The sequence below is a fragment of the Plecotus auritus genome (assembly GCF_963455305.1).
Source record: "Plecotus auritus genome assembly, chromosome: 9".
Taxonomy (NCBI): domain Eukaryota; kingdom Metazoa; phylum Chordata; class Mammalia; order Chiroptera; family Vespertilionidae; genus Plecotus; species Plecotus auritus.
The window spans coordinates 92,390,142-92,403,213 of NC_137783.1; the positions used below are offsets into that span (position 1 = coordinate 92,390,142).

At 44.9% G+C, this 13,072-nt stretch overlaps 1 pseudogene across 1 annotated transcript; it reads right to left on the reverse strand.

The window, feature by feature from the left end:
- Positions 1–454: 454 nt before the first annotated feature.
- On the reverse strand, positions 455–1,157 carry LOC308233598 (syntaxin-8-like; annotated as a pseudogene). Its single transcript has 2 exons — positions 1,125–1,157; positions 455–805 (listed from the first exon to the last, which is right to left on the reverse strand). The product of its transcript is annotated as a syntaxin-8-like (transcript).
- Positions 1,158–13,072: the final 11,915 nt, after the last annotated feature.

Consider the following 13,072-nt stretch of genomic DNA (forward strand, 5'->3'; position numbering starts at 1 on the left):
TCAATTCTTATGTCTTTAATTCTTAATTTTAATCCAGTTTATCAATGATTAATGTTTTGTGTCCTATTTGAGAAAACTATTTTTCCATCCTAAGATCATAAAGAAATTCTTCCAGAAGCTCATCTGATTGGCCTTTCACAGTGAACTCTACAGTCCCGCTGGGCATTGATTTTTATGTGTGGTGTGAGATAGGAATTTTGTTTCATCCTGTTTCATATGGAGATGCACTTGCCCAGCAGTATTTGGTGAAGTGACTGTCCTTTTCCCCTGTTCTGCAAATCCCTCCCCCTCTCCCTCCCCCTCCCCCTCCCCCTCCCCCTCCCCCTCCCCCTCCCTCTCCCTCTCCCTCCAGAGCTTTAAGGCAATGTATTGAGAGCAGCTTTTGTGTATTCCAAGGTGCTGAGCTGTTCCCCATCATTGGCAGGTGTTATAGCTGGTGGTTCCTTTGTTGCTACTAGTCGGTAGGCCAGACTGCAAGGACCACATTAGCCATGAGCAGCAATAAAATCACCATTATCATCCCACAAGGTGCTGGTTTTCTGTCCACCATATTCACCCGCCTGGTTTCAGTGCAGTCTCTCACCTGTTCCTCCAACAGGTTGGTAAGGTCATAATTATCTCATTTTGTTCATTCAGCTCATTCCCAATCTCTTGCTCTGTTTGTCTTTGGTGACTTATGATGGAAGGAAGGGCATTGAGGTCTGTGTCCTTGGATGATTTTCTGCTGCTGTTGCCAGATTTTATCAAAACCCCAGCCTGTGGTCTCCTCTGGCTCCTCAGAGAGCCAGGGGTTGGGTACGCCTCGCTAAACCCCTCCTGTCATCAGGCTGGACCTTGGTTGTATTTTCACCATTTCTTTCATACTGGTTTCGTTGTTGCATTTTCTCAGCAATCTCTTGTGCAATTTGGCAAGTGGAATCATATGTGGAGAACCCTGGCCTCCAGCGGAGGGAGGGCAGAGTGGACTAGAGTCCTGTGAGGAGACACTGGGGTTTGTGGCTCTATCAAGGGAGCTGAAGGGCCAGCTGCCAGGATCCCTGTGCTGAGTCCCTCCCCCACACTGCAGACACCTTCTTTCTTGCAAGGCTATCATATAATCATTTATTAAGAGACCACATATGTACAGCTCTGGTTTTGGACTCTTTAGTCTGCTCCATTGCTCTATTTGGAATGAATTACTGTAGGTTTATAATGAGTCTTTTTATCTACCATAATTTTCTTTTTCTTTTTCAAGGGTGTCTTAGTAATTCTTGGCTCTACAAATTTTCAGGTATATTTTATAATTATATATACTGCTGTGACCTAATGCAAGGTTTATAAAAAATAACTGTCTAGTTTCAATTTGGTTATAATTCTGAACTATTGTCAAGTTGTAGTTGATTTACTTTATACCTGATCTCATTCCCAGGCTTGACTAAACATTTCCTTTGATAGCCAAAGAAACTGATTTTGGTGATTTATTGATCATAGCCATTCTGACAGGTGTGAGATGATATCTCATTGTGGTTTTAATTTGCATTTCTGATGATTAATGACAGTGGCCATCTATTCTCGTTGGAGAAATGTCTATTCAGGCCCCCTGCCCATTTTTTAATTGGTTTAGTTTATTTGATTTTTGTGTTAAGTTGATGAATTCTTTATAAATTTTGGCTAACTCCTTATTAGATGTGTCATTGGGATATATTCTCCTATTCAATAGGTTGTCTTTTTATTTTGTTGATGGTTTCCTTTGCTGTGAAAAATTTTTTTAAGTTTAATGTGGTCCCATTGGTTTATTTTTCTCTGATTTCCCTTGCCCACGGAGATATATCAGAAAAAAACATTAGTAAGGACAGTGTCAGAGGTTTACTACCTATTTTCTGCTAGAAGTTTTATGGTTTCAGGTCTTACAGTAAGTCTTTACTTTTTTTTTTTTTTTAGTTTATCCTTGTATATGCTGTGTGAAGGTGGCCTAGTTTCATTTTTTTGCATGTATCTGTCCAGTATTCCAACATCATTTATTAAACAACAAGTATTGGCAAGTATTGGAGAAAAGGAACCCCTCATTAACTGTTGGTGGTATTACAAATTGGTGTGGCCACTATGGGGAGGTTTCTCAAAAATTAAAAATGGAACTACCTTATGATCCAGCAAATCCACTTCTGGATATTTACCCAAAGAAGTCTAAAACACTAATTTGAAAAGATATAGGTACCTCTATGTTTATCGCAGCATTATTTACAATTACCAAGATATGGAAGCAACCTAAGTGCCTGTCAGTGGATGATTGTGGTATGTATATATACAATGGAATATTACTTGGCCATAAAAAAGAATGAAATCTTACCATTTGCGACAAAATGGATGGAGCTAGAGCAGTGGTCGGCAAACTACGGCTCGCGAGCCGCGGTTTGCCGCTCTGTTGACTAATGAGTTTGCCGACCACTGGGATAGGGGCTTAATCACAAGGAACAACAACAGCCTGTAATAATTGGAATCGAGAGTCTAGGTCAGTGATCGGCAAACTCAGTCAACAGAGTGGCAAACCGCGGTTCGCGAGCCGCATGTGGCTCGCAAGCTGCAGTTTGCCGACCACTGAGCTAGAGAATATTATGCTAAGTGAAGCAAGTCAGAGAAAGACAAATACCATGTAATTTCATTTATATGTGGAATCTAAAGAACAAAATAAAATAGAAACAGACTCATAGATACAGAGAACAAACTGATGGTTTCCAGATGGGAGAGAGGATTGGGAGGCTGTGTGAAAAAGATGAAGGGATTAAGAAGTACAAATTGGTAGTTACAAAATAATCACAGGAATGTAAAGTACAGGGAATATAGTCAATAATATTGTAATCTATACTAATAAAAGCCTAGTTGGCATCTCGCTATCGTGTCATCACAAGATGGCCACATCCATGTCTTCACAAGATGGCCACCCCTATGTCATCACAAGATGGCCACCCCCATGTCATCACAAGATGGCCGCCCCCATGTCACAAGATCAGGGGAGGGCACTTGGGGGCCATCAGGCCAGTAGGGGAGAGCAGTTGGGGGCAACCAGGCCAGCAGGGGAAGTCAGTTAGGGGCGATCAGGCCGGCAGGGGAGCAGTTAGGCGTCAATCAGGCCAACGGGAGTGGTTAGGGGGTGATCAGGCTGGCAGGCAGAAGCGGTTAGGGGCAAGCAGGCAGGCAGGCAGGTGAGCAGTTAGGAGTCAGCAGTCCCGGATTGTGAGAGGGTGCAGGCTGGGCTGAGGGACAACCTCCAGTGCACAAATTTTGTGCACCGCCCCCCCCTCCCTCTCTCTCTCTCTCTCTCTCTCTCTCTCTCTCTCTCTCTCTCTCTCTATATATATATATATATATATATATATATATATATGTAGTCCTAAGTGACCTTTTGACCAGTAGCTATGATGTGCACTGATCACCAAAGGACAGACGCTCAATGCACAGGCATGGAAACATGGAACAGACTGATGAATCTCAGAGGGAAAGAGGGAGGGGAAGGGTGGGAAGAGATTAACAACCAAAGATCTTATATGCATACTAGAGGCCCTGGTGGGGTCCGTTGGCCTGGCCTGTGGGGATCAGGCCAAAACTGGCAGTCTGACATCCCCTGAGGGGTCCCAGATTGCGAGAGGGCACAGGCCAGGCCAAGGGACCCCACCAGTGCATGAATCTGTGCACTGGGCCTCTAGTATTGTAATAACTATGTATGGTGCCAGATAGGGTATACTAGACTTATTGGGTGAATAACTTCATAAATTATATAAATTTCTAGCTACTATCTTGTACACCTGAATCTAATATAAACTAATATTGAATGTCAACTGTAATTGAAAAAAAAGAAACTGAAACTTGCTCTGTGAGATTAGGAAGATACCCTCTCCTTGCTAGAATCTTTCCATTCTTTACCTGAAATGTTATCAACCTCCTTTACTTGGCTTAATGTTCCTTTGCCCATTTGTGATATAGCCTATTCAAGAGAGGGTAATGTTTCTTATGCCCCCCCTCACACCCACTTTCCCTCCCTCTAACCTATTTAAAATGCATGCTGTTACTTTCCCTCCTCTGTTGAAACCTTGCCTACATTTACAAAACACCCAATCCAGGTTTTCTTCCAGTTCTGATTCTCCTACCCAACCCTCTGTCTCCCCACCCACTACTTTCCTTCCAGCTCCCTGACACAGCCATTTCCTTGTATTCTGCAGAGGTCCTTTCTCATCAGATGCAGCTGATGCTATAAAGAGAATGAGGAGCCCGGCTGCTGTGACTCAGTAGTTGAGCGTCAACCTATGAATCAGAAGGTCACAGTTTGATCCCTGGTCAGGGCACATGCCTGGGTCATGGTCTTGATCCCCAGTGTGGGGTGTGCAGGAGGCAGTTATTCATGATTCTCTCTCATCATTGATATTTCACTCTTTTCCTCTCTGAAATCAGTAAAAATATATTTAAAAATAAATAAAGGTTTCTTTCAATGATTTTTAGGGAATGAGGAAAGAAGAAAAATGAAGATGAGAACTGTTTATTGAATTGCTATTCTATGCCAGGCTAAGGGTGTGTGTGTGTGTGTGTGTGTGTGTGTGTGTGTGTGTGTGTGTGTGTGAAATCATTATTTAATTCTCAGGACAATGCTGCAGAGTAGGCATTATTATTTTTTGTATAGGTAAAGAGTAAGCATAAGCTCACGCAGCTAATAAATGGTAGAGCTAAGATTGAAATAGAATTTGATCTGAATCCAAAATTGCCTTCTTTCTCATCACCACACTGTCTCCCATAACCAAGGCATGTCCTGCCTTACAAGTAAAAACGTAAGCCTCTGATCCTTATGCCTCTTTAAAGAGGGACCATGCAGAAAAGCAAGACCAAGTTCAAGGCAGAATGTGAGCTGGGTTTAAAGTTGGTGACTGGCTCAGGCAGAGTGAACCCTGGAGGAGGGCTCTCCTTTGGAGAGAAACGTTTCAGAGGGCTACGGTGATTCATATCAAACAATGAGTGGTAAGTACAGGTGAGCCAGTGACCAAGCTTGAGAATATTGAAAATGTAAATGGCTTCTAATTGGTTTAGATAAAATCTAATAGATGATATACTGAGAATGGACTTCCACTGGGATTCTCAGGATTGATTTAGTACGTGTGTCCATCAACCAAAAATCTATTTAATAGTGATTTCCCACAGGAAGCTTTTCTATTTTGTTTTTCCCCAAAATCACATTTACTAGTTTTTTTCTCATTATAAAAAAAATTATAGGAAACCCCAAAAATACTAAACAGCATAAAGAAAAAATATATGTACTACTAATATATGTGAATATAGCTACTTTGTTCCTTTAAGATAAATTATTACATGTGAACCTTTGGGACATAGAGTGTGATCATATTTAAAGAGTTGGTAAAAATTGACAAATTACCTTGTATGGCTAAAAGATATGAATTAAAAAATGACAGACTTGGAATGCAAACAGCTATTAAGCCAAAGACTTTATTAGTAATTAAATTAAATTTATTAAACTATCAAAATAGAATAGTTCATTCATTATATATTTTTTTAATTTTCACTTAATTATTTATTCACATATATTTGTATTATACAGAGTATATTTGATTACAGTTAGTGATTATAATTTCTTTTTAGGTCAATGAAATTGAAAATTGTCATTCATTCAATATTGAGTAATTAAATAACCCACGATAGACATGACCTTGTGGAACTTTTAGTGTAAAAGAAATAAACCATTTATTGAACTCTTTGCAGCCAGACTGTGCTAAGCGCTTTGTAAACATCCTATATAATAAAAGCCTGAAATGCTGTTTCTGGTTGACCGGTCAGCCATTCAACCAATCAAAGCGTAATATGTTAATATGCTAAGGCTGCTCAACTGCTCGCTATGTCATGCACTGACCACCAGGAGCAAGAAGCTCCAACCAGTAGGTGAGCTTGCTGCTGGGGTCCGGCTGACAAGGACTGAGCGAGACAGCCCAGACACACCCTGGAGCCCTCCCACAGTCCCTCCTCGGCTGGACAACCTCCTGCGTCCCTCCCTGGCCTTGATTGTGCACCAGTGGGGTCCCTCAGCCTGGCCTGCACGCTCTCGCAATCCAGGACCCCTCTGGGGATGTTGGAGAGCTGGTTTCAGCCCAATCCTGTAGGCCAGGCTGAGGGACCCCACTGGTGCACGAATTCATGCACCGGGCCTCTAGTTATTATATATTAATCACCACAAAGTCCTATGAGGGCAGTATTTTTATCTCCTGAATTAGGAAGCAGGTGTTCAGGGGCTGACCAGCATAGTCACATGGCTATACAGGTTGAGGATTGAAGTCCAGCTCTGATTGATTCTAAAGATCTCCCCATTAGCTTCTAGGTCAGGGGTGGGCAAACTTTTTGACTCGAGGGCCACAATGGGTTCTTAAACTGGACCAGAGGGCTGGAACAAAAGCATGGATGGAGTGTTTGTGTGAACTAATATAAATTCAAAGTAAAGGAGCTGAGGGGAGAGCAAGAGAACCCTCCGCTCTTTCAGCTCTGCAGGCCGGATAGAACAGCCGAACGGGCAGGATCCGGCCCGCGGGCCGTAGTTTGCCCATGGCTGTTCTAGGTGAAGATTTTTAAATCCTAAAAATCATTGAAAAAAACCTTTTACCCTGCATTTCAAGAAATCAAATGACTGGGTGTGGGTGAGAGAGCGGCAAAGAGGTGCTTTCATGTTGCTAATGGAGTACAAATGGATATATCCTTTTTGCAAGCAATCTGGCAAAATTATCATGAGCCCTAGGACATTTTTATCTCATTTAAATAGAATTCTATTTTTTAGATTGTATTCCTTTTTTTTTTTTTTTTTTTTTTAAATATATTTTATTGATATTTTACAGAGAGGAAGGGAGAGGGATAGAGTTAGAAACATCAATGAGAGAGAAACATCGATCAGCTGCCTCCTGCACACCTCCTACTGGAGATGTGCCCGCAACCAAGGTACATGCCCTTGACCGGAATCGAACCCGGGACCCTTCAGTCCGCAGGCCGACGCTCTATCCACTGAGCCAAACCGGTTTTGGCTAGATTGTATTCTAAGGAGAGAATCAGAAATGTGTTCAAAGATTTATATACAACTGACTGAATATTTTATTTAAAAAAGTAGAGTATATATAATATGCTCTCTCAATATTGCATATACTAGAGGCCCAATGCACAAAATTCATGCATGGGAAGAGTCCCTAGGCCTGGCTGGTGATCAGGGCTGATGGGAGCCTTCCAGCTGCTGGCTGGGGCCCTTCCCCTGCTGCCGGCTGCCAGCCAGGGCCTTCCTTCATTCCATGCCACCCCCTGGTGGTCGGCACATGTCATTGCAAATGATCAAACTCCTGGTCTCCCAGTTGAACTCCTGTGGGGACAATTTGCATATTAAGCTTTTATATCCTACTACAGGCCCAGTGCACAAAATTCGTGCATGGAGGTGTGTGTCCCTCAGCCCAGCCTGCACCCTCTCCAATCTGGGACCCCTTGAGGGATGTCCGACTGCCCGTTTAAGCCCGATCCCAGTTGGACATCCACGGGCAGTCGGACATCCCTCTCACAATCCAGGACTGCTGGCTCCCAACTGCTCGCCTGCCTGCCTTCCTGATTGCCCCTAACTGCTTCTGCCTGCCAGCCTGATCACCCCCTAACCACTCCCCTGCCAGTCTGATTGACGCCTAACTACTCCCCTCCCAGCATGATTGCCCCTAACTGCCCTCCCCTGCAGGCCTGGTCACCCCTAACTGCCCTCCCCTGCAGGCCTGGCCCCCCCAACTGCCCTCCTCTGCCAGCCTGGTCACCCCTAACTGCCCTTCCCTGCAGGCCTGGTCACCCCTAACTGCCCTCCCCTGCAGGCCTGGTCACCCCTAACTGTCCTCCCCTGCAGGCCTGGTCCCCCCCCCAACTGCCCTCCTCTGCCAGCCTGGTCACCCCTAACTGCCCTTCCCTGCAGGCCTGGTCACCCCTAACTGCCCTTCCCTGCAGGCTTGATTGCCCCCAACTGCCCTCCCTTGCAGGCCTGGTCCCTCCCAACTGCCCTCCTCTGCTGGCCTGATCACCCACAACTGCCTCCCTTGCAGGTCTGATCCCTCCCAACTGCCCTCCCTGCTGGCCATCTTGTGGTGGCCATCTTGTGTCCACATGGGAGCAACCATCTTGTGTCCACATGGGGGCAGCCATCTTGTGTGTTGGAGTGATGGTCAATTTGTATATTACTCTTTTATTAGATAGGATAGAGGCCTGGTGCACGGGTGGGGGCTGGCTGGTTTGCCCTGAAGGGTGTCCTGGATCAGGGTGGGGGTTCCCTTGGGGTGTGGGGCGGCCTGGGCTAGGGGCCTGTGGTGGTTTACAGGCCGGCCACGCCCCACGGCGACCCAAGCATAGGCTGGAAGCAGGTATCTGGGATTTATTTATCTTCTGTAATTGAAACTTTGTAGACTTGAGTGGAGGCCAGGGTGGGCGGAAAGCTTGGCTTCCTCCATCACTGGGGGCAATCCAAGCCTCCTGCTCTTTCCAGCTCCGTGGCTGCCACCATTTTTGTTGGGATTTATTTATCTTCTATAATTGAAACTTTGTAGCCTTGAGCGGAGGCCAGGGCTGGCCAGGGTGGGCAGGAAGCTTGGCTTCCTCCATTACTGGGGGCAAGCCTCCTGCTTGCTCCAGCTCCGTGGCCGCCACCATATTTGTTGGGTTAACTTGCATATTTGTTCCTGATTGGCTGGTGGGCATGGCTTGTGGGCGTAGCAGAGGTATGGTCAATTTGCATGTTTCTTTTTTATTAGATAGGATACTAGAGGCCTGGTGCATGAAATTCGTGCATGGGGGGGTGTCCCTCAGCCCAGCCTGCACCCTCTCCAATCTGGGACCCCTCAAGGGATGTCCGACTGCCCGTTTAGGCCTGATCCCTGTAGGATTGGGCCTAAACTGACAGTCGGACATCCCTCTCACAATCCAGGACTGCTGGCTTCCAACTGCTTGCCTGCCTGCCTTCCTGATTGCCCCTAACCGCTTCTGCCTGCCAGCCTGATCATCCCCTAATCACTCCCTGCCAGCCTGATTGATGCCTAACTGCTCCCCTGCAGGCCTGGTCACCCCTAACTGCCCTCCCCTGCCAGCCTGGTCCCCCCAACTGCCCTCCCCTGCTGGCCTGGTCCCCCCCAACTGCTCTCCCCTGCAGGCCTAGGTCACCCCTAACTGCCCTCCTCTGCCAGCCCTATCGCCCCTAACTGCTCTCCCCTGCTGGTCTGCCCCCCGCAACTGCCCTCCCCTGCAGGCCTGGTACCCACAGCTGCTTTTTCCTTCAGGCCTGGGTCCCCCCCAATTGCCCTTCCCTGAAGGCCTGGTCACCCCCAACTTCCTTCCTCTGCTGGCCTGGTCACCCCTAACTGCCCTCCCCTGCAGGCTTGATCGCCCCCAACTGCCCTCCCTTGCAGGCCTGGTCCCTCCCAATTGCCCTCCCCTGCTGGCCATCTTGTGTCCGCATGGCGGCAGCCATCTTTGACCACATGGGGGCAGCCATCTTGTGTTGGAGTGACAGTCAATTTGCATATTACTGTTTTATTAGATAGGATAATAAAGAGCTAATATGCTAGTTATACCGAACAGCAGTACAACTGTCCGGATGACCTTCCAGACGAAGCCAGGGTTGCAAGGGCCGGCAAAGGCTGCAAGGGGCTGTGAGGGCCGGTGGGGGCAGCTGGGGCTGCGAGTGCTGTCTGTGGCAGCTGGGACTGCGAGGGCCGAGCCCCTTGCACGAATTTCGTGCATCGGGCCTCTAGTATATACTATTAGATCATGTAGTCTATATCAATGTCAGGTTAAATGATATAATTATATGATGTCTGGAATTTGCTTCAGAATAACCTGGGCCAGGGGAGGAGAAATGGATTGAAATTGGAGGATGGATACATGTGAGTTTATCATACCATATTTCCATATAAAAAGTCTAAAAATATTTATGTAAAAATATGATTTCATCAAGAATTTATTATGGTGAAAAATACGTTATGGTATGGTATTCCATGAGACAAAAATATGCAGCTGTTCAAAGGGATGTTTTTGAGAAAAATTTAGAAACATGGAAAATGCTCTCAATAATGTAAGCAGGACACAAAACTGATAACTCATTTTAATTATGTGAAAAAAAATTAAAGGAAACACACCAAAATGTTAATAGCAGGATTGTGGTGATTTTTATTTTCTTACTTATGTTCTTTTGTGTTATTTTACATACATCATTTATACTTAGAAAAAAAAAGTAACTTAGAGGAAAATAGTTCATCTTTACCTGTAACAGGTCCCTTACTATTGTCACTGTTCTGATCAGCCAACTGACCTGACCTGGTGTAATCCAAATGACAATTTTTGCTTATGTATTAAGAGATCATTGGCAGAGAGGAAATCACACTGCTGGCTTTGTAAATTTATACCCTAGATTTCTACTGCAGGACACAACCAGTTGTGTTTATCAGAGACATTTCCATTGTCAAGGAGTGACGATGAAATGAACAGTTCCATTTTAGTTCTGAGTGCTTTGGAATTTTTGTGTTAAAAAAATGAAATAGGCCTAACTAGTTTGGCTCAGTGGATAGAGCGTCGGCCTGCGGACTGAAAAGTCCCAGGTTCGATTCCAGTCAAGGGCATGTACTTTGGTTGCGGGCACATCCCCAGTAGGAGGTGTGCAGGAGGCAGCTGATCGATGTTTCTTTCTCATCAATGTTTCTAACTCTCTATTCCTCTCCCTTCCTCTCTGTAAAAAAGCAATAAAATATATATTAAAAAATGTAATAATTAAGTTTTCATGCATTAAATATTTAGTAAGAGCCTGCTCTGTGCCAGGTACCAAGCTAGGCTTGGTTCAAAAGATGAAAAGAGCAGAGTGCCTTCATTCCAAGAGAGCTCAGTCTAATGGGAGAAGCTGATGAAGAGTTGGTACATGGTGTAAAAAGTAAGGCTGCACGCCCCGCTGGTGTGGCTCGGTGGTTGAGCATCAACCTATGAATCAGGAGGTCACAGTTCAATTCCCAGTGAGGGCACAGGCTCAATAACCAGGAGGGGGCATGAGGAGGCAGCCAATCAGTGATTCTCATCATTGATGTTTCTATCTCTCCCTCTCCCTTCCTCTCTGAAATCAATAAAAATATATTTTAAAAAATAAGGCTGTGGTGGAGGTAAGCTCAAGATGAGCCATCAGACCCAGGCTGAGGGGCCACAGCCTTGCCGGAAGTTACTTGTTGCTAAGATATTTTATTTATCAATAACATTTTGAGCTATACTATAAACGGTGCAGCCGTTTTTCTCACACAATGTAGATTTTATGACTCTGCCCTTAATTTCAGGATTTTAAGATATCCTTAATGGTATTTTCCCCCAGTTTTAACTCCACTGTTTTAATATCATGAAATACAAGTACAAAACATTGGAGATAAAATAATACATTTGTGTTTTTACTGGAATCTGTATCACCCACTCCTAACCATTGTATTAATGGCTTTCTATGGGAATGTTCTACTATTCCTATGAGGTTTTATCATGGAATAAAAAAGCTCGTGAGTCTTTTCAACTACTGCAGATTTATATGTATCTTAATATTCCTATTCTGCTGCTTTGGAGAACTGCTAAGAAATACAAAATCACCTTAGCCAAGAGTTTTGAGTAATTTTATTTCATGTTGGCTGAAATCTCCCTTATGTTGGCAGTGCAAAGACACTGTGCCATTACAGGGGGTAAGAAAAAGTGTTGTCTCAATAGCCCTCTTAAAGTTTAGGAAGGCCAATGACCATTTCCTGAAAAGTACAGAATCTATAATAATAAAAGCATAATATGCTAATTAGACCGGACAGCCAAATGTCCTTACGGACATCCTTCCAGACAAAGCTGCGGCGGTGCGAGGGCCGAGGGCAGTGGCAGGGTGATGGGGGAGGCTTCTTCTGATCAGCCGGGTCGCCTCCCGCAGAGGGAGGCCAGACTGTGGCTTAGGCCCACTCCCCCACTGCAGCCTGGAGACCTCAGTGGAGCGGCAGCGAGCCTACTGAACTGCGGCAGCAGACACAGCGGGGCCGGGATGAGCAGGAGTGGCAGGTGGCCTTGGGCTGCCGGTTTCGCCCGATCCCCACAAGCCACACCAAGGGACCCCACTGGGGGTCTAGTACTATAATAAATAGTTATTAGCTAAGCAGTAATTCATGAAACTATATTTACACAAGACAAATAATGGTAACAGAGGGCCATAAAGCCCCATATCTACTAAAAAACAAAACAAAAAACAAGTTTGCAAATATTGAAACTGACTTTTTCTTTCCTCTAAACTGGTTTAACCATAACAAATGAGAGCAACATCAGCCAATAAAGAAAAAGTAAACTGCTAACGTGTCCAGAATTAAGCCTCCATGGCATATATCAGTTATCAGTCATTTCAATTAAGACTTCCTTTTTTTAAATTAATTAATTAATTTATTTTTTAATTGTTTGAAGTATTACAAATAGTAGTACCTATGTCTCCTTTTTTTTTCCCCCATTGAGCTCTCCCCGGCCTCCCCTTCCCCCCAGTACATGCCTTTACCTGCCCCTCCACCCCAGTGTCTTTTATCCATTGGTTATGCTAATATGCATGCGTACAAGTCCTTCGGTTGATCTCTTACAGCACGCCCCCCCAACCTCCTCTGCCTTCCCGCTGTAGTTTGACAGTCTGTTCAATGCTTCTTTGCCTCTGTATCTATTTTTTTCCCCATTTCTTTCCTTTAAAAAATCTTGCCTCTGCAGACTAGAAATAAACATAATAACAAAAAATGTTTGAGTTCCAATTTCAATGTCCAACAGTTCTGAGTCCCCGTTTCAATGTCAAACAGTTCCTTAAGTGTACATGTCAGCAATGATATCTGGATGGTGGGCACATGGTGGCAATGCAGGTCCGACCCTCTCTGGTTTGGTCCTGGGCAACCTGCTGTGACGCACAGCTGCTGACTGCTAGCATGGCAAGGCGTTGTCAGCATCTTCCATCTCTGGACTGTTTATCCTCTTGTCTTTGTGGTTGGAGCAGACCTGTCAATTCCTCGCTGTTGCAGGAATCCACATGGTC